The 27,211-nt window shown below is 40.6% G+C and overlaps 1 protein-coding gene and 1 long non-coding RNA gene across 3 annotated transcripts in view; one reads left to right on the top strand and one right to left on the bottom strand.

The window, feature by feature from the left end:
• Window positions 1-4,126: 4,126 nt before the first annotated feature.
• Window positions 4,127-13,637, bottom strand: LOC116278004 (uncharacterized). The gene is made up of 3 exons (XR_012066808.1): window positions 13,468-13,637; window positions 6,959-7,149; window positions 4,127-6,856 (listed from the first exon to the last, which is right to left on the bottom strand). It is a non-coding gene; the product is annotated as an uncharacterized lncRNA (long non-coding RNA).
• Window positions 13,208-27,211, top strand: part of G3BP1 (G3BP stress granule assembly factor 1) — a 27,876-nt gene continuing 13,872 nt past the window's right edge. The window contains exon 1 of one of the 2 annotated variants that reach the window (XM_031672782.2): window positions 13,208-13,519. The gene's annotated coding sequence lies outside the window, so the exon portion shown is untranslated. Of the gene's footprint in view, window positions 13,520-14,120; window positions 14,142-27,211 lie in introns of those variants that run through there. The other variant, XM_072954243.1, reaches the window with a different exon arrangement.

Below are 27,211 nucleotides of genomic sequence, written 5' to 3'. Positions count from 1 at the left end.
TGCTAAACACATGAGTCCATTCAGGATCTCCAAGATGCACCTGAGACCAGAGCTTCCTCCTAAACCGGTATGACTAGTTTGTTGGGCATCTGGCTTGTGCTCAGGCCAGGAGAGACAGGAGCCTGAAGATAAGGGGCTTAATCCTGGCCACACCCAACTCCCAAGCTACCTGAATAAAAGACTGGGCTTTTAATTTTTTTAATCTGCAAAAGGCCTTAGTTTTTTTTACCTACAAAATGAGGCCATGAGCAACCGTGCATAATTGACCATAAGACTGAGTGAGCTGCTAAGGTGGGCTAAGACCTGCTCATTCCTTCCCCAAACTCTGCCACTGAGCAACTGGTGACTTTGGGCAGGTCCCTGAACCTCTCTGGAGCTCATGGGTTCAGGTTCATAATGTGACATAGGAAAGGTTAAAAGCACTGTCTCCACTCAGTGTCGCCCAATGCTGACCTGAAAGAGTGGGCAGGGGAACGGAAGAAAAACGCGGATTTCTTAGCACTTGCCCTGTCCGAGAGACAATGGCCACCCCATCCCCCTCTTTCAGGCCAGCTCCCCGGGAAGGGATCTTCAGGTGAAAGGCGCAGGGACCAGGCATCCCAGTTCTGACTCGCCACCAACTCCCTGTGTGATCTCGGGTGACTCTCTGCCCCTCTCTAGGTCTCAGTTACCCCGTCTATGCATGGAAGGTTTGGCCTTGTACTCGCTTGGAGGCCTTGCACCTTCGATGTTCTGAAGCCTGACTCTGAGATAAAACGCCCTTTGGACCCGATTCTGCAAGGGGTAGAAGAAGCTGGAGGCTGAGTGGAGAAGGGTGAGAAGAGGGACAACAGCTCCGGCCGCGTCCTGAGCGCTTGAAGAGCGACCTCTGGCCAAGCGGCGGTGCAGGCGAGGCGCCAGCCGGAGGCCCCGGGTCCGCGCGGGGCGGGGGCGGGGGCGGCGCGACCACTTACCGGCATGACTGAGGTGGTGGCGGCGGTGGCGGCGGCGACGCCTTCCCCCGCTGTGAGCGCTGGCGCGACTGTGCTTCCGGGTGTGCGCGCCTGCAGGAGCGGCCCTCCGCTCCCGGCCCCGCCCCTCCGGCCTCTCGGGCGGGCAGCTGCCTGAAGGCGATTGGCGTGTCTGCCTCCTTCCGGCCGGGGCGGGGCCTCTGGACACCAGCCACGTCGGAGGGAGGCGGTGGGAGGGACGCTGGGCTGGCCTGCCTTGCCTGTTGGCCGCGTTTAGGACGGCTGCTCCATGCCAGGCTTAGACAAGGCGCTGGGAATACGGGAACCTGTGGTGAACTGGACAGACCCCGTCCCTCCCTAAAGGGACAATCTCATTTATTCACTCAGTCAATATTTATTGATTACCAGCCATGGGCCGGCACTGTACTAGGGATCCAGGGTGCAGTAGTGGAAAGATACAGACTAGTAGGGAGCCAGGGACGCAGGCAATGATAATGCAGTGTTAAAAGAGCTGTGTCATGAGAACATAGAAAGGATCTCTAACTCAGAACGGAGGGAGTGGGGCCGTTCATGAAGAGAGGAGGAAATTAAAGGGGGAAAGTACTCATTCATCTGAAGACGGAATAGGGGCTATTTGGGAAGGAGGGAGGCAGAAGGAATAGCATGCAAGAGTTGAAAGACACGAGAGGGTATTGCTGGGGAGGCAGAGATATTAAGACTGAGAGGCAGGCACAGAGAGAGATGCAGAGATGAAGCTACACTTGAGACCCACGGCCATGAGTGAAGGCAAAAGGAGGCCGAGATGCTCTAGGACACTTAGAGAAACAGGCATACCAAGATGCAGAACTTCAGACACACACACACACACACATACACACACATACACACACACACACACAGTACCAGGATGGTTCTGTCCTTGGAATATCCAAGGACTCTTTTTATGGGGGGGTGGGAGGGTCCGTCTTAGTAGTTTGAAAAGTCTTTCGTCAAAGAAAAGAAAAAAAATCTCTCATTAATAGAACTACTTGGGAAGCGTACTAAAAACTCAGATTTCTAGCTTCTCCCTAGATGCGCTGTCCCCTAATATCCAGGTATACTTTTAGTCCCCCTCCTCCTCCTAGTTTGGAGAACCACTCATTGAAGAAAGCTATAGTCTTAATACATGGAATCCTTTTGAGGAAGTGTGCTGGTTGTTGATATACTGTCTCTTAGCTCCAATTCATCCTTTGTGCCTGTTTGTGAAAATCTTGACCTTTGAAACAATGTTTTACCTTTGCCTGATGGCAGGATGGTAAACTTTGCCAGTAAAGGCTCTGGAGAGACACTGGAAGAGGAAAGGTTTTCCTTTAGGATTCCAGCATGCTCACCCTCCCGGCTCTTGCAGTACCTGTGATTGGCCTCTGCGCCCTTCTGAGGACAGCTTCCCTGACACGAGGCCAGGTATACAGGGAGCAGCACCCAGCACCGTCCCCCAATACCTGCCCAGCTTACGTGCTTTCATAGCACAGTAACTCCAGTGAGATGATTCTCTGTGAGCAGCTTTCTCCAGCATCCTAGAGGGCAGTTTTCCAGCCTAGAGGATGACTTTCTAGCAAGTTCCACCTGCATGGCACCATAGCCACTCCCCTGCCATTCAGTAAGCCACAAGGCTTGGATCTTGGCCTGGGTGTATGAGGTGCAGGATTCTTCTTTGGGCACTCCATTTTACTATTTAACGCTGTCAGCAGTGGTTGCTCCCCGTATCTGCTGCTCCTATATTCTTGAGTTCTCTTTACTTCATACTAATCCCTCATTAGTATAACCCCATTACAGCCTTTAAATTCTCCTTATTCAAATTATGGTGTGGTTTCTCTCTCCTGTTTGGACCCAGACTGATTCAGGAAGTGACGAGTTGCCTACTTCAGTTTAGAGAAGAGGATCGTGACTCCACTGTTGGCTCAAGTTCAAGGAAAACAAAATAGAAGGGTTAAGTCTAGGTGTGGACCAGTCGCGGACTCACACTGGCCCTGGATGACTAGGCCCACCAGCATGGTGAGTGGAAGGGGCATGGATATTACAGCCCATCTCTATCTGCACAGGCTGCCATGAGAAAGTATCATTGACTGGGTGACTTAAGCAACAGAAAGTTATTTCTCACATTTCTCATGGTTCTAGAGACTAGAGAGTCAAAGATCACGGTGCCAGCTGATTTGGTTTCTGGTGAGAGTTCTCTTCCTGGCTGGCAGATAGCTGCCTTCTTGCTGTGTTCTCCCAGGGTAGAGCCAGCTAGCTCTGGTATCTCCTTCTCCTCTTATAAAGGGCACCAGCTCTATCGAATTAGAGCCCCATTCTTAAGACCTCATTTAACCATTATCACTTCTTCATAGGCCCTGTCTCCAAATGCAGTCACATTGGGGGTTTAGGGTGTCAACCATGAATTTTGGGGGAAACACATTTCAGTCCACAGCAGAGCCGTGTAGACCGAGTTTGAATCTTAGCCCTATCATTTGCCAGCTGTATAACCTTGGACAAATTACTTTACCTCTCTAAGCCTCTACAGCCTCACTTATAAAAGGGGATAGATAAGATAACTGTACAGTTTTTTATCTGAACCTTTAGAGGGTGAAAGGGGATGCCATTAATAATGATGCCAAGACAATGGGCATATACCATGACTGTTCCAGGGCTTAGAGTTCCCTCAAAGAAACCCACTTTGAAGTATTGTTTGGAGGAATAAATAAGGTAACATATGCAAACTCCCTAGCATATTGCTTGGCACAAGGTAGGCATCAAAAAATATTAGAAGTCTTCTAATTTGCTAGGATCTCTGCTGGCCCCCTGGCACTGGGTCTTCCCCTACTGGCAAAATGCACACGTTAACCCTCCACCCCATCCCTACCTGCCAGGCACTTTCTAAATTAGGGAGGCACAGAGGGAGAGAGAGAGACCAGTGAAGGTAGCACTGGAAACATCTGTACACTGGAGCTGGGGAAAGCAAGATCACTGCGGGGGGCAGAGGAGGAGTAAAGGAAAGGCAGAGGAAGAGAGACTAGCTCAGAGAATTGAGGAGGAGTGGATTAAGCAGATAGAGTGCACTTTTAACGAGAAGTAGCATTATGAAAACTCATTAGAGATAACAAATGAGTACCTATCAAAGAAGAGAGGGAAATGTACAGGATTATAGTTCCTATATATGAATGTATACATCGATTCCATTTATTGACATAAAAATAAGCCTGAAATGAACTACAGCAAATGTTACTAGAAGTTATCTTGGTGGGTTGCAGGATTACAGGCAAAATCCCAACATATTGTTTTTAAAATTTCAAATAGCACAGAAGGATACACAGGGAAAAAGTCAGTCTCCATCCTACCCTAATCCCCTTTTTTAAACAAAAGACATACTATACACAGTTTTGCACCCTGCTTTTCTCACTTTACAAAATATCTTAGAGATTATTCTTTAGTAGTACAGATCAATCACCTTCATTCTTTTTGTTTTTTAATCTATTTTTTAATTGAAGTAGAGTTGATTTACAATATTGTTAGTTTCAGGTATACAGCAAAGTGATTCAGGTATGTATATATCCTAATACATATGTTCCTTGTTTTAGTCTTTTCCATTCTAGTTTATTATAAGATACTGACTACAGTTCCCTGTGCTATACAGTAAATCCTCATTGTTTATCTATTTTATATGTGGTAGTGGGCATCCATTAATCCCATACTCCCGGTTTATCCCTCCCCCACCTTCATTCTTTTTAGCACTACGTTGTGTTCTATTATTCAGTTGTACTTATTTATAACTTATTTAACCAGTCCCTATGGCAGAAACCTTTGGTTGGTTGATCCAGGACTCATTTCCAGTCTTTTTACTCTAGTTACTGTAGAGGCTGGAATCCCTGAATACTTGCTTTCCCATCTTCTCTTGCAGCCAAATACGCCCATACGATATGACTTAGGCCAATAAATCAAAAGCAGGAGTCCGCTGGGAGGCTTCTCGAAAGGCTCTCGCTTTCCTTATAAAGGGAACAGATATTACTCCTTTCCCCTCCCCGCCTAGAATGCTGGTATGATGTCTAGAGGAACCAGGAGGGAAATGCCAAGAGCATCACAGAGATGCTGGTTCTGATTGTGTGCTTGCTGAACCGGTGCCACCCTCAGCTTGCCTCCAGACTTGTCAGGTCAGAAATGTAAGCCCACCTTTTATTTCAGCTACTGCTACTCAGACTTCCTGTTTGTTACTTGCCGCTGACACATTCCTGATACAGTTTCCCACCAATGGACTTATAGGTTGCTTCCAATCTGTTAATGCTGAAAACGATGATGTACAGCCAATCCATACACACACATCTTTGCTTAACATTTTGTGTAGAATAAATTCCTACATGTGGGATGGGTGTTCATTTTAAATTTTGATATAGCCAGATTGCCTCTCAGAGAAGTTTTATCAGCTACACTTTCCTCTCTCCAGGCCTCTGTGTATTATTCTTACTTGCTCCAATATTTAGGTGAGTTTTGTTTTCTTTTTAAACCTTTTCTTTGTCATGCCTTCTATAAAGAATATGTATGAAAAGAATCATGGGGAAACATTTTTAAAAAGCAGAGTGCAGGAATTCCAAGTTCCAGACTGTCCAGCAGTCTCATTACCAGCCTTGACAGCCTGGGTAAGTGATTTCATCACTAAACTAGTGGGCCTGGGAAATGGGCCCTTTCTGGCTGTTGTTACGAGGATAGGATTGTAAAGACTATGGTCATGTGTAGTGGAGGGTTCTCAGACAGTGCCTGGTGCCTTCCTCCAGGGATACCATACCTCTGGTGGATGCTGGGGTTAAGCTTTGCAAAGAAAGTCCTTTATAGCTGCTGCCTACTCCCGCCGGGAGACCAAGTGTCTATTTTCTGTGTTATAATCCAGGTATGCAGTAGCTGATTCACTGCTTTATCCACTGAGGAACACTTAGCCTAGGATCAAAGGTTCTGAGCTTAAAGGACCTTCAGAGAAACCCAGGCATGAGAAGAGAGGGCTGCAAAGCCAAGGGAGCTTGGGCTGCAGGCTTGGGAGAGGAAGCAGAGCATCCAGCAGAGTTGCAAATTGGTGAATCTGGCCTATAGACATACCTTATTCAGGACCTAAAGGGTTCAAAATATTTTTGGAGTAGGTAACCACATGTAAGAGTGCTGAGTGTGGTTGTGCAACACTGTGAATGTACTTTGTGCCACTGAATTGTGTACTTCACAATGGTTAGAGTGGTAAATTTTATGCTCTGTATATTTTACCACAATTAAAAAAAAATCTCTTTGTAGAATGGCATGTAAAATTTGTTGCTTCTTTTTTTACAAGAACTAAGAAAAGCATTTAAAAAAATTAAAATTCCAAATAAAGTTGACAAAAGGAATGAACTCAGTTATAGTCCACTTAGAAAGAATACTTCATTGCATTTTTTTAAGTGGGAGCAAAACATTTTTATATCGTTAATAAAATGTTTAAAAAAAAACACTGAGTGATGTCATATGATGACCCTGGTTTTGATTATCTCCTGAAAAACTGGAAGATCTGGAAACCCATCTGTAATTGGCAGGATAGGCCAGGTAATGCTGTGGTAACAAATAGTCCCCAGGCCTAAATGGCTTCAAACAACAGGTTTCTGCCTCCCTCATGCCATATGCCCAGGTTGGCCATCTTGGAGGAATGGCTCTGTGCAAACTGTTTTTGTCCAGGGATCCAGGTCAAGGGAGATTATCCATAGGGGGCAACAGTGAATTTTGGGGGTGGGGTGGGGAGGGAAGACCTCAGCAAATAATCACCAGCTCCAAAGACTGCCTGGAGATCTGTGTCACTTCTGCTCATGTCGTTTTGGTCAAAGCAGAGCACATGGTCATGTGTATCTTTAAAGGAGGTAGAAAGATATAACCCTGCCAGGCACCTGGAGGAGGACAAACAGCAATGTCAGAAAACAACACTAGTGACTGCCTGGGACTCTTTAGACAAGGCGTGAGCTCTTTGGGCCACCACAGTCCCAGCCCACCTTAGCGGACTCCCAGCACTGCATCAAAAAGTCAGAGGATGTCTGTCCATCCTCTTGCTCCTTTATTCTCTACCAGACAACTGTAGGCTTCCGAGATTTAAAGCTGTGTTCAGTGAGACAGTCCAGACAAACCTGTGTTCAATTCTTGACTGTTCTGGACAGTTAACCTCTCCAAACCTCAGTTTCTTTCCCTGTAAAATAAAGATAATAATTAGACCTACCTTCATAGTGCTGTTGTGAGAAATAAGACAAGGCTCACAAAATACTCAGGTCAGTGTCTGGTACTTAAAAGCACTCAGAAGCTACTCTGAGGGTTCCGACAAGTTATTTTTTAAATCATGTAATAAATGAAAAGTTTCTTAATGTAACAAGAACTTTAAAATAATACAAAGTAAAAGTCTCCTTCAAACCCTTATGTCACTGTCTTCCACGGAGGTAGTAATTACTGTCAGATTGCTGTCCATCTTTCCAGATGCTTTCCTATGCATTTACAAACACTGATAAACACATGCAAATAATAGGTGTTGGTATTTTTTAAGCATATATGACATACTGTAGATAATTTGCAACACGTTTTTTAAAATTAATATGCTTTGGGTATTTATACTATATAATATTATAATGTATACTTTAAAAATGTGAACATATGTGTATATAAATACACACATATATACACATATAAACTAGCTTAAGCTTTAAAATTACTACATAAAATGCTCTAGTATGGATATACTATTGTAAATTTAGATATTCTTTTATTAATGCTTAGATTACTCTTCAGTATTACAAACAATGCTATAAAGAACCTCTTTGCTCACTGTATGCATGTGGGAGTGTTTCTTCAGAGTGGATATAAAAAAGTAGAATTTCTGGGTCATAGGGTGTATGGATTTTAATTTTAACAGATGCTTTCAAATAGCCCTCAGAATGGCTATGCCATCTTATATTCTCTACTAGTAGTATATGAGAATAACTATTTTTCCACACCACTGTCTCTCTCTCTCTCTCTCTCTCTCTCTCTCTCTCTCTCTATATATATATATATATATATATATATATATTTTTTTTTTTTTTACAGAAGGGTACGGTGGTTGCTGCATAGGCCAGGAATCGAACCTGAGGCCTCCCAGGTGGCAGATGAGATTCTACCATTGAACCACCCGTGCACCAACATTTGATTTTAGCAAATTATCATTTTCACAATTTGATGAATGAACAGTTATTTAACTTCTTTTTGCCTTGGTCTCCCTGTGTTGAAATGAGCAGTTTGAGGATTAGATGCCCTATCATACATATTTTATTACTGTTCCTTTCTTCCTTATTTGCTTTGGGTTTAGAATGGTATTAATCTGAATTTGAATACCAGCTATGCCACTTTTAAGCTTCATGACCTTGGGCCAGTCATTTAACCTTTCTGAGCCATGGTTTCTACTGCTGTAAAACTGAGTTAATACTTTGCAGAGTTTGTGTGAAGAGGGACTCACACACTTTGCATAGAGCACCATGCCTATCACGTAGTAGGTGCTTGGTACTTGCAATGTGATTTGAACTTCAAGTTTCTGTCCCTCTTCTAAGCCACAGGAAGGGAGGACGCCGAGGTCTGTAGGTAGTACCAGAGTGTGCTCTTTTCGCAAAGAGCTTTGGCTGCAGATTACCAGGACTTGCTATGGATTCCAGAACTCTGGAACCGCCTGGAAAGCTGTCTATGCAGCAATACCTAGTGCCATGCCTGAGAAAAGGAAAGAAAATCCCAGCCTTTCAGGTTTTCTGAGGAGGGCGTCCGTGCCCTTTTCTCTGCTTGGGCTGTACTGTCTTTCCCTGGGCAGTACTGATGAGTGGGTAAAAGAACATAGACTGGAAGTGAGAGAGTCCTAGTTTCTAGCCCTCACTGTGTGACCTTGGACAAGTTGCTTAACATCTCTGAGCCTGTTTCTGAGACATGGGGAATAGTGTTGTTGTGAATGTTAAATGAGATGATCTTTGTAGAGAACGTTAGCAAGGTTCCTGCCTTATGATCAGAGTATGAAGAGGTGATGTGTTTGCAGACAGTCAATGCCGCAGGAGGGAGGGATCCAATTAGGCATGCATTTCTAAGCCAGAAAAAGGTCTCTTTGGATCTTTGTATGATTTTTGTAAGGTAAAGAGCTAAAGAAAAGAGGTTAGCAGTCTTGGAGGGAGGCAGATTAAAACTCTGATGCCTCATTTTTAAAACCCCTCGTAAAGGAGTAATGTGTATTCCATCCTGTTTGTTTTCAGATCAAAGTTTCCATGTGCATGGTTCCTCATATCACTATTAAAAGCTATACTTGACATTAAATTTTTGAAAAATACATGCACATATTTAAAGAAATTATACACTACTAAAGGGTAATGTGAATGAATGAAAACTAAGCCTTTCTCCTACCCTGGCCCAATTTCACGTCCCTGTTAGCAGTCATTAACAGCAATCATTAATAGTTTCTCCTTCCAAATATAACCTGTGCTTATACAGCAGAACCATACAGGAATGTGCATACATAACTATAACAATACATATATCTTAATAGAAATAATCTCCCTATGATGTCCCTCCTTTTTCATTTTTCCCATCTTCATTTATTGATATCCCTTGGAGATCTTTATAACCATACACATAGATCCACCTCATTTTCTCTACGGTTGCATGACAGTCCATTGTAAGAGTGTCCTGTATGGTAGCATTGTAATCACCCAGTCCTATAGCTGGACATTTGGGTTACTTCCTGTCTCTACTACAGGTAGTGCTACAATGAATATTATTACACTGGGTTTTTGTTCATAGGTAGGAGTTTAACAGTTAAAGATACATATAAGCATATATTTGTAATCACCATTTCTGAATGATTAGCTGTGTTTGGGAAACACTCATTCTGATGACATTTTTAGGATCATTCCTTATGTGTCACACCATCTTTGCACTCTCCCCACAAAACTGTATTTCCTGGGGTCTTGCCCATACTTCTTTCCACCCTGATTTTCAGAGTTTTGGGGAGAACTGGCAGAAAGAGAAGGGTAAAGTAGTATACTGGAGGAGTTTGCAGATTTTGGTTGGCAGTAGAAAGACCCATAGAAGGTCAGGGACTCTGCCTTAGATAACTCGACCAGGGTTTCTCACCGCTGGTACTATTGATTTTTTGGCCTGCCTGGTCATGGGGGCTCTCCTGTGAGTCCCCGGCCTCCATCCACATGCCTGTAGCCCCTCTACCTGGTTGTGAAAAGATCATGTGTCTCCTAGGGGCAAAATCTCCACCTCCCCAACCTTGAGAGCCGATGTTTCAGACTATTCCGTGGTGGTAAATTACTCACTGAACGTTGTCTAAATATCTAGCATCTTGGTCCCCAGGATTGTTGATCTGAGTGGGGAAACGACTGCAAGCAGATAGGTTAGGGAGTTTCTGGAGAAAGAGAACCAGGAATGGCTTTTTTCACACGAGAGAACCCATTTTTGACCTAAGCCATTTTGTGATCTAAGCCTGGCTACGATGCTTGCCCTTGAACAGGTCAATGATCTTAAGGGAACAAAGGAATGCAGGAACACAAAGAAGGCAGTCAAAAAGTAGTACTGTGACAGAGTAGAGTCCTAGTTCCTCGTCAAAGGATATACATAATACTATATTTTTGAATTCTGCAGGAACTAAGGCCCCCACCCAGGTGGAGGATGAATGATGATGTTGACCTTCCTGACTGACTACAGTCAACTAAGACTGGGGCTCTATCAACCTTTGCCCCGATTCTATGGTGAATTCTCCTCTGCTCAAGCCCTTTCATGAACGTGCAAGTACCCTTAGCCTAAAACTTCCCGTTTTGCTGTTCGGGGAGACAATGCTTTGGGAAAAGATCTCTGGTGTTCTCTTTACATGCTGCAAGTAATCTTTCCTTCTCCCGCGTTGGCTTGGTTGTGTCTTTTGGCTAGATACCCACCAAGAGGTGAACTGTTTTCATGTAACATGACCACAGGAGGATGCCAACTTGCTCTCTCCTGTGGAAGACAGTCAACAGCCACCTGAGGGATCCTGTCCCCATTCGCCCTCTGATCATCTATTTCCTCTTCCTTCCTTTCTTCCTACCTCTCATTACACAACACAGTACATGAACACAGTCTCATTGTAACACTTTCAGATAATGCATTAATTTTATCACTCCCAACCGAGGGGAATCCCTAGGGGGGAATGACTGTGTTTTAAATTTAGAACTTTTCCTATGCACTCACATACCCATTTAAACACATAGAAATCAGGATTTTTGTTTTTTGTTTTTAACACAAATAGGAATTCACTATATGTTTTTTTTGAACTTGATTTTTTTAAGTTAACAACTCAATTAACAACTGGAAACTGGCTCATTACCTATATAGTTCCACCTCATTCTTTTTAAACTGCTGCATAGTATTCTATACTATGTGCATATCACCAGTTAAATCAGTTTGCAAATTGATAAGCAATTATGTTTTCAGTTTTAAAAAAATTTCTAACAAAGCTAACAATGCTGTAATACACACAGTACGTGCCTCTTGGTAAAGAAATGTAGCTATCAAGGAAGCAGGGGGCTATACACAATTTTAACAGAAATTGCCAAACAACTTTACAAAAAAAGAGCTGCATCACTTAAAATTCCCTCCAAATGTGATTAAGACTACCAAGCTGTGCATTTGAAGGTTTGCCAATCTGTTCTTATTAGCCTTTCAATTTGGAAAGTCATCTTGTAAAATGCAATTTTTTTAGTTGACTCTTTAAGAAACCTTTCAGGAGCTCTCCACCGCCCTCAGAATAAAGTCCAAATTGCTTAGCGTGGCTAACAGGATCGTACAGGTTCTTTACTCCGGAAAACCTTTAGCCGCTTCTCTCCTCTGAGCCGGGTTCAATTGGTGCCCTCATAGCCCCAAACCCTCGTTCAGCAGTTTTGCGAGGTCTCAGCACAGCGCCCAGGTTTGTTGCATGAGTGACAGCGGGCAGGGACAGCGTCTTGATCATGACCCCAGCCCCTGGAGCTCAATAAATGCTGAAAAAGCGAGTGCCATACGGGAGTGAGGCTGGGGTGAGGGGTGGGGGATAGCGGAGAGGGACGCTCCCACTTCGCTCCTGGGGACTCACCGAGGTCCCACCAGGATGTTGCCTGCGCCCCTTCGCCCCCAACAGAGGGGCTCCACGTGCTTCATCCCCAAACCTGTAAAATTTAACCAGAGCCCCTCCTGCAGGGTCACATGCCTGGAAAGAGAAGGAATCAAGGCTTGTCCCTGTATTTCCATATCAAATGCTCGTGGTGACCAACAGAGGGCCCAAGGAAACCCTAAGAGACGTGAACCGGACCAGGCTGGAGCGCCACTTAGCCCTTGAACTGTTTCGGGAAAGCTTTGGGGTGTCCATATAGGAGTTTGACAAGCTCCATTTTTAAGGTGGGATGACTTGAAGAAATAAGCCCCCGCACCCACAGCACTCAGAAATCTGCATGACAATGGTGGTGACGCACAGGCTGCTGCAAGAAGGCCCAAGCCTATGGGAGAATTTACAAACTACGGTTCCTAGGTGAACACCCACGAGCCGACCTGCAGAGCACTTGCCGAGAAGAGCAGGCTACAAATTGGTATTCTCAAACTCGACACTTCACGTGGGACCTTTTTACAAGATCTCAGGTACACAGCGGGAGTCACTTTCTCCTGTGGCTTTCCTCGAACAGTTGTCCAACAATAGTGCTGACTAATCGTGAGAGCCAGCAAGTGCCCTTAGGCGGCCGCACGCTAATTTAAAAAAGTTGGAATAAGAAGGAAAAAAAAAACCCGAAGAACGGGAAACTGCCAACTGGTTCTCCTGGTACCAAACTGTGCGGGAAAAGGCGGGAGAGGGGGCCTCAGGGGCCGCACCCAACAAGGGAAGAAAAGAAAGGAAAATGGACAGAAACCCGGGCCAGGAGTGCCTCAGAATCGCCCCAGAGGGCACGGCGGCCGGGGCGCTTGGTCTCCTCGGTACGGTCCAACCCCAGCGTCAATCAGCTCTTCCCGCGTTGCGATTGGCCGGGGGCTCCCTTGGCCACCCTGGCGCCCACCTCCTAGCTGCTTGGGGTTTACTTCCCCAAAGTACACGGGCCCCACCTTGTGGAGCAACCGCTCCTGCCTGGAAAACGGATCTCCGCCCAGAGGAAGACGTTTTAACGAATGGGAGCGGTTCCATGCACTTATTGGCTACTGTGGATATCGGTCAAAGAACTTCCCACCTCCCTTCCTACCGTACCTTCTGTTATTGGTCTCCCTAACTGCCAATCCGTTACTAGGGAAACGAGCTCCTCACAGTCTCATAGGCATGAGTCAAAGCCAATCAAGAGCCACGCCTTCATCCTGAGTCAGTACCCAATTGCTGCTCGAAGAGCCCAGAGGACGCAGTCGGGATTGGCCACCAGTATGCTCGACCTGGCCGCAACAAGTTAGGCTGAATCGTCGTTATATAGCCCGGCGACGGAGCACGCGTGTGTGCGGACGCGTTTGCGTGAGGGGTTTCTACCTTCTCCCGTGCCGTGGAGCAGCGCTTGTTCCTCTCCCGCTCAGCCGTGCAGGTACGCCGGGGTGTGGGCGAGGTTGGGCGGCCCCGGGACGAGGACGAGCTGGGGCGGTAGTGAGGGAGAAGTCCGAGCGGTGACCGTACGAGGCGCGCCCCCCCCCAACGGCCGCAGGCGCGCGCGGCGGGCGCACGGGCGCGCGGAGGCTCTCCGCCCCCCGCCCCCCATCCCGCCCTGCGCGCGGGGCCAGGTCCGCCGCGTGCGCGTGCCGCGCCCAACGGCCACGCGGGGCGAGAGCGAGCCGCGGCCGCCGCCCGGGCCCAGGGTGATCTCGGGGGCTTGGGGCCCCGCGCGGCGGCTCGCCAGCTTTTCCGGCCCCCCTCCCCCCGCCACGGGCCAGACAAGACCTTCCTCCCCTGTCGGGTGCTCCAGGTTAGCCCAAACCAGAGGAGGCTTTTATTGGGGTGAGGGTTGGAGAGGACGTGAAAGTGGACTCAGAATTTCTCCACTCGGGAAGAAGTGCTGCTCCTAGGTTTCACAGGGAGTAAAGGGGGAGCAGCGAGGTCCTGAGTTTGGAGTGATGGTAATAATTAACATTTTTCTAAGCCCTCGCTGTGTGCCAGGCACTGTGCTGAGCGACTTGAGTGCCTCTCCTTGCCTCCTCCAACGCCCCGGTAAGGTAGGTACGGTTATTCCCTCTGCTTACAGCGGACTCGAAGGCCCAGAGGTGGAGTGACATGGTCAAAGGCACACACATCTTAAGGGCAGGTATTTGTTTGAACCCAGGTCACTTGACTCCTAGTCCCTGAGCCTGTTTTATTTTTTGTTCCAGCGCCCTGTGCGGCTCTAGGGCACCTTCGCCCCCCAAGAGCACTAGTCTCGGGGACAGTATTAACCTTGGAAGACTGACTGCGCGGCCTTCGTACTTGGACTAGTTGTGGGCTTCCAGGGAGACGAGAGCTGGTCGTGGGATTATAACAAAGGCAAAGAAAGCGTTAGGGCTTCCTTTCTACAGATATTCCTACAGAGAGCTGATGGATGGGCTCTCCTGAAACCTTCTGGGAAAAGTATAGAGTAAAATGAGTAAGCGTAAGTGAACCTGCACAGTGTTCCTCGTCAAATTGGAAACTTAGAGCCTGATGATGGGAAATTCCCGCCAGCAGGAAGTCAGGCTCTGATACTGGATCTTGAATCTTTTTTTTCTTTTTGATTAGAGTAGACTTTTGAGAAAGACCTTCAAGAAAATAGTTCAACTTCCTCGTTTTACAGTTGAAGAAAATGAGGTTGCATAGCGATGGTTTCGTATCTGGCAACATGTATAAGTTAAAATTTGAAATTGGAGTAGAAAGCATGGTGCCCAGTTATAGTATAAATTTGACCTCCCTGGAGCCTAAGCTAGGTGAATTACGGGTGCTTGAGATGGGCTGGGAAGTCTTAACCCTTGTAGAGATGGGATCTTCTCTGGATGAGAGCCTGTCTACATAGATACATTTAGCATTTGTATATGCTCTTGTTACATGCAAACGTGGAATACACCTTCCAAGACTTGAGTTTTAAGTATTTCTAGTTAGTTATACTTGAGATTTTTAAAGGTTTAATGAAATAATAAATGTTCCTGTGTTGCAGAGCTGAATCATTACTTTGCATCACAAGTGTCTCTACTTGAGCTCAGACGGCAGTGAAAGTTTTGGGGCTAGCTCTCTGAATTAACTTTGATTGGAATGGCTTTCAGCCTTTTTTCTTTCTTTTTTTTAAAGAAATTTATTTTATGTATGCAGATACTTTTTAGGTTTGGTCTTTAAGAATTTTTTTGCAGCCAGAGGGAACACATAATTTACATCCTTGTAAGTAAATTAAAAAGGTATGAGGAAGCTTAATACTTGCGTTTCCATTTACCCAGTGATTTCCATATTTCTTAACAGAAAGTAGCTGCAGATAAAAGATAAAAATATTTTATGGAAAAATTCTTTGTTGGTGTTACCATGAATAACAAATTACTTTAGAATATAACATTGTTTTCTTTGGAACTTGCCTTCCTGTGGCAATTCCAGTTACCTGTGTTTAGATACCAGTTAAGTATTGAATTAGCATTTTAAGTTAAATGTTAAAATGCTAATTTTATGACCTACATTTAAACTGTTAAGTTTGAGTCCAACTAATTATTCCTTGAGGTAAAATATATCAGAATGAAAGTTCCTTATGCATTGAGGGAAGTTTAGTTTTCCCTTAAGATATTTTAAAAACTACTGTTCTTGGCTTCAAGCTAGTGATTATCAGTTGGATAGGAATGTGAAAACTGGTTTTTCACAGATTGTTAGCCCAATTGATCTCTTATGCATTCATTTATCAAGAACAAATGAAATGAAGCAAATAGTGATAATATAAGGTTTGTCTACCACCCACCCAAGCTAGGAATTACTTTTGTTGTTAAGTCCTTTCAGTCTCAGCTTTTGTATCTTCTAACTGGTAGAAAAGTATGCAGTTCTTTGTTCTTTATTTAACTCACTTTGGTTGGCTGTTCTCAGCTGACAGTCTGTTAAAGGAACATCAGGAGATTTGGTAATGTTTGTTGGTGACCTACTTTGCAGCAGTTTTTTGTAATTTACATTATTTTTCATTTTTACTTTAACTTGTTTTAGTATTTCACCTGGAAAGTAGAGAGCAGAGATTAGTTTCAAATTTTTATAGGTTTGTGAATTGTGTGTGGTTCTTAGGATGGATGAGACAATTTTAAAAGATTTAGTATGAAGCCTGAATGTGTGTCCTAAACCAATGTTTCTTTTTCTTTTTGCCAGTTTAATAAAATTACCTTCTTGATCTTTAAACATTTTGTCATTAGATTTTTTTTTTAATATTTTAGAATTCAAATGTGCATTGCATATTCATTTAATTGTGCTTTAAGACTGCCCTGGAATCAATATTGTTAAAATGGTCACTCTGCCCAAGGCAATCTACAGATTTAATACAATCCCTATCAAATTACCCAGGACATATTTCACAGAACTAGAACAAATCATAATAAAATTTATATGAAACCATCAAAGACCTAGAATTGCCAAAGCATTACTGAAGAGGAAGAAAGAGGCTGGAGGAAGACTGCCCTGGACAAAACTTACTGACTTTACAAAGGGAGATAATAGTTAAAATAGATAAGTGAGGGGAAAAAAAGCGTTTTTTTTCCTCTCCTGGCTAGTCGGTTTTAACAGCTAGTGGGAAAAACCTTTAGTACAATACTATCTTTCCAGCCATGGAGTCAAATTTAGATTCGGCAACTGTAATCTCACTTATAGTAGGTGATGACACTGTGGTGGTTAACTAGGTTATGTTTTTAAATCTCAGAAATCAGCTTTCTGTTTTTTTTTTTTTTAATACTGGACACCCTGGCCTTGGTTGGAGAGATGAACTGCAAGCCAGATGATAAGTGAAGAGTTAGGAATAATCTGCATATGAAGAATGGGAAGGAGGAGCGTTATAAAAGCAGAGTGTAGTTTAAAAGTTTTCTTCTAGGGTGTGGCCTTTGTAAATAAAATCAGATTTTCAGATGACTTTAAGTGATAGATTTCCAGTTCTGCCATCTGGCCTATTTGTCATGTCGTGTTGCTTAGCTATTTAGCCTGTATGCTGTATTGCAGGTATTTGATAAAAAATAAATTATTAGAGAGGGTTCAGAGAAGAAAGCTGACATCTTGGATGGGACACACTTCCACTTAGTAGGGATGTCTTCCCGGTGGCTACTAACTTAAGTGGCTGTGTAGCAGTGTCGTCGTGTCTTTGCCTGGCCTTTTATGTATTTTTAAGGTGCTTTCACACATCTTTATTTATAAGAACTGTTGCCCTGAAACCCAAATAATTGTCTAACCTGCTTTGTAAAGCATGTGGTATATACCAAGTTAGGAACATAGACAGCTATGTGGTAGAGATTTCCTTATTCAAAAAACTTTGAGGGTTCCAGAATCTTCGAAGCCATGAGTGACACCTACCTGCCCTTCCAGGTTTTGTACACTGTGCCTCACTCATACCCAATGTTTGTGGACTCTTGAGCTTGCTCTTAAGGATTCCTGACATGTGTCCACCTATGCTTTATGGGATCTAAAGGGTGGAAAATTCATGTTTTTAAGGAATTTCATAGTTGAGGAATTAGTATTGACTATAAAGTATTTATCTTGGTGAGAAAAGACTGATTGTTGCTTATTAACCTGACTAGCTTTTAACTTTGGAAGGGATGCTAGAAACCAAAAAAGTTAGTGAATTGTTAAGTTTCCCAATTCTTGTCTTGAATTTTTTTCTTTCGAAGAAACTTGTTTTTGAGGTAATTTTCAATTTACAGAGGAGTTGTAATACATATCTTGTATATCCTTCACACAACTTCCCTAATGTTAACATCTTACAAAATCATGGTACATTTATCAAAAATAAATTAACATTGATAAAATACTGTTAACTAAAGCATTGACCTTACTTGGATTTCCTTAGTTTTTCCACTGATGTCGTTTTTCTATTCCGGGATCCAATCCAAGATACCACATTACAGTTAGTCCTCATGTCTCTAGTTTCTCTCTGATCTGTGACAGTTTCTTGTACTTCTTCGTCTTTAATGACCTTGACCCTTGATCTCAATTTGGGTATACTTGGTGTTGAGTAAACTGAGGTTATGGATTATCGGGAAGAATACCACAGAGGTGACTTAACCTTCTTACTACACATGGGACACATAATGTTTCTGGTTGAATTTAACCTTGACCACTTGATTAAAGTGTTATCTACCAGGTTAGTATGTTTTTCTTTTGCATATTCTTTTTATTAGAAGCTAGTTACCAAGGGAGGAGAATATTTGAATTTGTGGACCTGTATTAAAGCTCCCACTATTGTTATTAAGCATTTGGTGGGAACACTTTGAACTTACGCAAATACTGTGTTTCTCTCAAGTTTCCCCCCTTATTGAGCGTTTATTGATGGGTCTTGCTTGCCACTGTGATTGTTGTGTTCTCATGATGATCCTTTATTTCCCTTCTTCCTTCTACATCATTTGGAATTCTTCCGTAAGAAAGATTTGTCTCTTCCCATTATATTTTATTATTTTATTAGTCTTATTAAGACTTTATTTTCCCATATTATTAGGACTATCTACCAATTATTTATTTGTTTGTTTTTTTTTTTAGTTATTTATATCAGCATGGGCTCATGGATATTCTTTGGGGTTGTAATCCAGTGTTTTCCTAACTTATTTTTGCTTTTTTACTTACTGTTTTATTGCTTGAAATGTTCCAGTTTTGGCTCTTGTGTCCTTTTGATGTTCCCCAAGGTTTTTTGTTGTTGGTTTTTTTTAATTAAGCATTATCCTTCTTTATCAGATAGTTTAGACTCATCTTGTATTTTGCCTGTCCAAGCCCTAGAATGAACCATTTCTCCAAGGAGTTGTCAGGAAGGGTTTTGAAGGGAGGTGACAGGTGGTAAATGTGAGGAGTCTGGAGAACAGATTGAACAGTACTAGATCCAGTGATGGTTATACTGCTCTTGCTCTGAGCACAGACATTGGTTTCAGTATCAGTTTTTCTGGTTCTGGGAAAACATTTATTTCTCTGATAATTAAACCAAATTTCAAATGTTTGAATACTACATAGCATAACCTTTCTACAAAATTTACAACATTTTACTATGTACTTAGATTAGTACACAAAAACCCTCGCTGTTTATTTTTCCTTAGTGTTTCTGATAAATTATTAAAGTAGAGTAAAAAGACCCTTTAAATACCATTGTACTCAGAATTGACTGTTAACATTTTGCATCACTCTTAAGTTTGAATTTTTTTTCTGTGCAGGTTTCCATTCCTTTCTCTTCCACTGAGACAATCTTCTGTCTTTCCAAGCTGTTTCACATGTGGGTTAAAAATTTTTTTAAATGGCTTCATTGAGATATAGCTGACATACAATAAACTGCACGTATTTTAAGTGTACAGTCTGATAGCTTTTGGCATTGTTGATACCTATGAAACTGTCACAATCAAGACAGTGAAAAGGCCTATCACCCCAGAAGTTTTCTCACACCCCTTTGCGAAATCCCCTCTACTATCCACTCACCCTCCTCTTCTGCCCCCTAGAATCCCTTATCTGCTTTCTGTCACTGAAAATCAGTTTACATTTTCTATAATTGTTAATGTAAATGGATCATACAACATGTACTTTTAAAAAAAATTGCTGAATAGTGCTGTTCTGTAAATATACCACAATTTGTTTATCCATTCACCAGTTGATGGATATTGGTTTTTTTCAGCTTTTCGCTATTACAAATAAAGCTTAAGAAGCTTAACTGCCTGAAAAAGTGGTTGTACCATTTTACATTTCCTACCAGCAGTGTTTTAGGGTTCCATTTCCTCAAGATCCTGGCCAGCACTGTATGGTCAGCCTTTTTTAGTTTTAGTCATGCTGACAGGTGTGTAGTGGTACCTTATAGTGGTTTTAATTTGCATTTCTATGATTACTAATGATGTTGAAGTTCATCCTTTTTCATTTGCTTATTTGGTATTCGAGTAATTTCTTAGATGAAGTGTCTCTTTTGCTCATTGCTTTGCAAATATTTATTCCAAATGTGCTTTGCCTTTTCATTTCTCTTAGTATCTTTTGCAGAGCAAAACGTTTTAATTTTGATGACATTCACATTATCAGTCTGTTCTCTTACAGATCATGTTTTTGGTGTTGAGTCTAAAAATGACTCAAGGTCATGCAGATATTCTTTACTAGTTTCATGGTTTTAGTTTTACCTAAAAGCATTGAGTTAAATTTTAATATACCATGAGGCCTGAATTGAAGTTCTGTTTATTTCTGTATATGGATATGCAGTTGTTCCAGCACCATTTGTTAAAAAGACTACCCTTTTTCTACTGAATTGTATGCATTTTTGTTGGAAATCAGTTGTCCATTTATGTCAGTATATTTCTGTATTCTGTTGCATGGCTCTATTTGTATATTTTTACATCCAGACTATTTTTAAAATAATATATGCATCTATGAACAATAGCTGGTATTATTTTGTATATACTAAAAACTTAAAACATTTAAAAGCTATCATACAGTACATGTTTGGCAACTGACTTTTTGTTTTTGAGATCTAGTTCATGCCGACTTTATGACTGCTATAAATAGGGTGACTTATGTCTTGTTTCCCAGGAACAGTCCTAATTCAGTCCAGTTAACCTGGCGTAATTATTGTACCACTTTTCAGTCTTTTAAATGCCTATATGATTACAGAAGTTTCCATGACGAGAATAAACCGCAGCTTAATCCATTTCTCATCTGATGGACATGTGGGTTGTTACCTGTTTTATGTTTTACAAATAGAGTAGCACTTAATTTCTCTGTTTACGTCTTGTGCAAATGAGTGAGTTTCTCTTGTGTATGTATCTTGTCTTTTGACATTTTAATATTTTGGACGCTCTCCTGTGAGAACTGCTAAGTTTTAATATACATTTTGTTAGTTACTTAGTTTTATTGCCTGTCTACTTTCCTGAGAATTGCCTATTCCATTTCCTTTGTTTTTCTCTTAGATTATTATTTTAGTGATCTGTTTGGGCATTCTGTATCCATTCTGGATACTAATCTCTTATAGCATGATGCTGTGGTTTTTAATTTACAATGGGTACTTCGAGATCTTGAGTTAAGACATTTTGCTATTTTGATTTCATTAGAAAGAGTAGGCTCTACTAGTTAAAAATTCAGGTGGATTATAGTTGGTGTTCATATGTCCCTGCTCTTGGAACATAAATGCTCAAGGCTCTTTTAGGCTCAGTTAAAAGAAGCACCTTTAACATTTCTCTGCGTTCCAGCGAAATTATTGATGTGGAATTTTTTTTTTAAATTGCCATGCAGTCTAGTAATTGAGATGTAGTGGATATTTTGAAAGTTAATGGAGTATTTCACAAATCAGGGTCAACTAGTGAAAAAGTAAATCCGTGATTATGTTAATCTGTGATGTTGACATTTCTGTGTATATTTTTTTTAGGATAGCACTCACTGATGTGTGGTTTACAAATATAGTAAGAAAAGTATAAACATTAAATTCTTCTTGTAGGTAGCTAATACCAATTCTGTTGCCTCAAACTTTGCTTTCGTGTTCTGTAAAGTATGTTATCATGCTTTTGTTTGCTTTGATGGACCCTAAGATCATCACAAAATGATGCTGTTGGAAAGCTTACAGTATTAAGGCCAAAAGCAAATCTTTCCTAAAATTGGAAAACTTCAGAAAATATTCTGATATAATCCTTTTAAAAAACAAAGTAAATAGATATTGTAAGACAAATTTAAAGATGAAACCAGAGCTTTTTAGGAGCTGGCTTAGCTCTTAGACCTTAGCCCTGGAAGTTGGGAGAAAGTAACCAGATGGAAACTTCCTGCACCATGAAGAAGTTGAAATTGGACCATCTATATCTGCTGCTAGTAAACACAGAGATGTTCTGTGGTCCTCAGATCTTTTGAAGTACCCAGTTTGTACTAATTAAAGTCAGAGTGGAGTAAATTTATGGAATTACAAACTAAAAGAATTTTTGACGATCATTTCATTTTAAGAGGTAAAATATGTAGGATTTAACATACCATTAATTATTGGACCTGCTACCCTTTGCTGTGTTTTTATTTTATTCTGAAAGTAATGCATGTTCATCACAGGACATTCCAGCAATGCAGAGGTCTATACATTTTTTCTCTTTAATAGCTACATAGTATCCCATTAAAAATATTCTTTATCTATTATGTGAAACAATATAATTTCCTATAACACAGCTATAGTGCAACAATGAATACTTTTTATACCTTATGTTTATATATGTTCTTATACCTTATGTTGTATGTGTTTACACCTTGTGGTTTTTATGTAGTAATTTTTGTATGGACTGTTTCATACAGAATTCCTCTTTCACCCCCTCCCCCAAGAAACCAAAAACCAACAACCAACCAGGAATGGTCAGTGTTCTCAGTTTTTACGTTGCACCAGATTATTACTAGCTCAGGAGCACAAGCAGTGAATGGTATTAGAATTTTCCCCAGTGAGAACTGATCAAAGAAATTTGGGGGTTTCCCTTTGTTGCATGTCAAGTACTCATTTACTGCTTTAAAATAGAATACTTGGTTTCAAAGTTCATTTGCCATACTTTACTAGTCTTGGATTTATCAGTTCGGTTAGAACTGGTAAACTGAAGGTCATGTTTACTATCTTTGCTTCAAGTATTTTTTTTTAAGTGCTTTTTTCTTAATTTTATTTATTTAAAAAGAGCAGTAATGGGGATTGAACCTAGTACCTTGTGCATGCTGACCACATGATTTACCACTGAGCTAGCTATGTCCACCCATCTTTTTTTTTAATGCTTTTTTGTGTAAGCTTTTTGGGGGGAAGTAATTAGATTGATTTATTTATTTAAAAATTTTTAAACATTTTAATTCTTTGCTACACATGTGTTCTACCACTGAGCTCTATCCTCTCCTCCCCTTTTTAAAAAATTTCAGCACACTTGCTTTTAATCAAAAGTGTCTTGTATACAGATTTGATCCTCTCCATTAAGCATTAAGGGGCTTCCTTAAGTATTTTTTTCTTTTAATTCCTTAAGTATTTCTAAGTGGCCTTGTTTACTTCTTGAGGCCAAGAACTGTTCTTTCTTTCCCCTTCCCCTAATCTGGGACCTTTTCAGTATTTCTTGAAAAGAATTTTAAGGGAAATTTGAAAACATATTTTCCTGTCCCTATCATACAGTACAGTTTTGGCATATTACGACATTCACAGTATTACAAACTTGGATATAAAATTAGTGGAAAATAAATTTCCTTTGGTGAAAGTGAGTGATTTACCTTCCTCCCTCCCAGGTCCTGTTTGTTTCATCACTCATCTTTCTAGACTACAGTGATTTCAGTTTATATCATTCTTAGGAATACTGTTTTTGAGTGATTTGTGATACATACTGCAAAAAGTTTATCCTGGCAGTCTGAAAGCTGTGTTCCAAGAGAGTGATGTCCAAATTGGAATGACTTGGAATGTTCAAGGAACTTACTTCGTTTTGGGAGAGTGGCAAATATCTTTTAGAAAGTCTTCGAGTCTTCACAAGGGCATGGGGAAGGGGGAATTGCTGTTGATAATTAAAGTAATAAGACTATGTAATTAGTCTCCTATTTCTGATTTTGGTACATGCTTCATAGTCCAACCAATAATGCATCCATTGGCATATGCTGTTATATAAGGAACAGCAAGAGTCCCCATAGATGTACAAAATTGTAAAACCTTTCCTAAAAGGACAGTGTTTCAGTATTTAATAAATGAGGGAGAATCTTGGGAACTTTTTAGCATGTCTTTTCATTGATATACATAGTTGATAATTGTCATAGTGGGTCAGTAACTGGTAGAACCTCATCATTTGATTTTGTTTACTTTCATTATTTTAGATTTGATAGAATTTAGGGTTCTAATGAACCAGGGTGGGATTAGTGTATTCTCAGAAGATGTGATGTTAGTTTACACGTTTGTCATTGCTTCTGTTTTATGTTTCGGGCAAAAATAAAGATGGAAATTTCAGGGAAGTGATTTAGCAAATAAATTTTTTCTAATGAGGATTGAGTCTCTTTTTATAGACTCAAAATATTTTGGGCTCAAATCACCAAAATTTTCTGCATTTTCTTTGTTACTGAGAATGGTCATCAGATAGATAAGGTTATTCACAGAACTTTCAGTGTGTGATTTTAGATTACTGAAGATCTTCACTTAACATTTTATAGTCACTGGTGCTGTTGGATGGTTCAGTATTAATAATTCTAATATATTTTATGGTGTCTTAAGGATTATTTTTTTTCATGTGGAGGCATTTTTATTTTGATTTTGTGAGACATACTTTACAAACAATAAAATTACAGAATTTAAGGGTCCTGTTTGAAAAGTTGGTTTTATGCAGGTAACCATCACTCAGATATGAACATTTCTCCCTCCAGCTAGTTCCTCTCAGGTCGTTTCCAGTCTGTTCCCTCTTAGGCAACTACTTTATGATTTCTAGCACCTTAGTTTAGTTTTCATAGTAATTGAAAAAAAAATGTTGTATCTGCTGTCAGTCTGAATTCTGGAAAACTGGACAGTTCCACCTGGCAAATAGATGATCAGAAATCTGTTTAGCTCATAAAGTTCTAACCTCCATGTGTGTTGAGAATGTTGAATGAAAGGAAGTTTTTATTCCTGTTATGTGTCAGACACTCAAGTTTGGGGGCTTGCCTAAGAAAAGTTACATAAGGAGTGGTCTTTAAAAAACTTAACTCTTAGGAAGAAGCTTGCCTCCTTCTTTCAAAATGTTATTTTTATCCAACCGTGACTTATGTAAAATTCTAGAAGCCTTTGGCTATTTTAAGTTAGGAAATCAGTCTTTTTTTTTTTTTACATTGAAGCAATATTGTTCCTTTTCACTAATGTGCTATGTGTATTTACACACACAGAATATTACTTTTTCTTTTTTTTTAAATTATAATTGATGGGAATATTTTTAAACAGTGCTACCGTTTCCCTTGTGCTGATTGGTTGGTATTTATTATAGAAGAGCTTAAAGGAGAGATTTGAGGAGCTGGAGCTTCCACTTCAGTGAACCATGTAGTATTGGCAGTGTGAATGTCAGCCTTTGGAGGATGCAAAGCTAGTGGGAGGAAACCCAGATGACTGACATTAACTCGTATGAATTATCTAGATAAGCTCAAAGAAAGGGAAAGGAGAAGTTCTAGGACTGATGAATAAATTCTTATTTTTCTTACCTTTGATACATAACCTAGAGGATTTTCATCATTCTCCTTGGGAAGATTGGATGTGAGAAGTAATATTTGACAAAATATTACTTTGAAATTATTATTATAATGAGACTCCATGGCAGTATCAATGATGCAGTTAGATTGCTGTTCTTAGTCTAATTTCTTAGATTTTGGTGAAACGGGTAGTAAATGGGACAGTTATTTAAGAATAATGCAGAAATGCAGTAAGTGAAGATAAACATCTCCACACATTGTATGTGCAGGAGTTGACCAACCAAACTCAATCTGTTTTGCCCATCCTTTAAGGAGACTGAAATAAAATTTCTCTCCATTTCCCTTTATGCTGTAGCTAATTACACATGCCTCCATTTGCTTTTATGTTTAAGTTCAGAATGATTTTATCTTCTCAAATGAAAAGTTGGATTATCCCTTGCCAAATATTTTTTTGAAAGGTTTTGTTTTGTTTTGTTTAATTGAAGTATAGTCGGTTTACAGTGTGTTAATTTCTGAAGTACAGCATAGTGATTCAGTTATATATATATTCCTTTTTATTATAGACTATTACAAGAGATTGAATATAGTTCCCTATGTTATACAGCAGGACCTTGTTGTTTATTTTATGTATAGTAGTCAGTATCTGCAAGTCCCAGACTCCCAGTTTATCCCTCCCCCCACTTTTTCCCCACTGGTAACCATAAATTTTTTTTTTTTTTTCGACAGTAACTGACAGTAATTGAGAACTTACTGTGTGCTAGGTGCCTTTCATTTTTAAAGTTTATTTATTTTTATTGAAGTATAGTTGATTTAAATGCTGTATTAGTTTCATATGTACAGCAAAGTGATTCAGTTATGCATATATATTCTTTTTCAGATTCTTTTCCATTATAGATTATTACAAGATACTGAATACAGTTCCCTGTGCTATATAGTAGGTCCTTGTTTATTTTATATATAGTAGTGTGTATATGTTGATCTCAAACTCCTGATTTATCCGTCCCCCTCACCCCTTTCCCCTTGGTAACTATAGTTTGTTTTCTATGTGAGTCTATTTCCAGTTTGTTAGTAAGTTCACTTGTATCTTTTTTTTTTTAGACCACATATAAGCGATATATATTTGTCTTTCTCTGACTTACTTCCCTTAATATAAATAATATCTAGTTCCATCCATGTTGCTGCAAATGGCATTATTTCATGTTTTTAATGGCTGAGTCCACCACGCACACGCACACGGACACGCACACAAAACATCTTCTCTATCCATTCATCTGTCGACGGGCATTAAGGTTGCTTCCCTGTCTTGGCTATTGTAAATAGTGCTGCTGTGAACAGTGGGGTGCATGTATCTTTTTGAATTAAGAGTTTCCTCTGGATATATGCCCAGGAGTGGGATTGCTGGATCATGTGATAACTCTGTTTTTAGCTTTTTAAGGAACCTCAATACTGTGTTCCATAGTGGCCGCACCAATTTACATTCCCACCAAAAGTAGGAGGGTTCCTTTTTTTTCCAGATGCCTTTCTTAACACTCAGCAATACTAACTTTAAAGTCATAATTTCAAGGTCATAGGGATTTTTTGATTGCATTAAAACATCTTGTTTGTTACCTTTTGCCTGTTCTATTTTCTTATTTTTGGTCCTGTTATAAACTCAGCATATTTAGAATTTTTTGTGTTTTCTTTTTCAAAGATACTAAAAATTTCTATAGTTTGGCCAAAAATATGATAACATGTTCCTTTATGTCAAAGGCATACATATTGACTTAACACCCTTGAATCTAATATTGTCATAAATAAAAATATGTTGTAATGTTACAACTGGAGCAATCTTTTTGGGGGGGACTGTTAATTGGGTTTATTTAATTAGTTTTTTAATGGTGGTACTGGGGGTTGAACCTAGCACTATACCAGTGAGCTATACCATCCCACCCCACTAACAATTGAAATGATCTTAATTGAGTTTAATAGCTTAGAAAAATTATGATAGGATGCATATTGGAAT

The sequence above is a fragment of the Vicugna pacos genome, chromosome 3 (assembly GCF_048564905.1).
Source record: "Vicugna pacos chromosome 3, VicPac4, whole genome shotgun sequence".
NCBI lineage: Eukaryota > Metazoa > Chordata > Mammalia > Artiodactyla > Camelidae > Vicugna > Vicugna pacos.
Note: the sequence above shows the minus strand (reverse complement) of the source record. Positions and strands in the feature narration are given on the sequence as shown.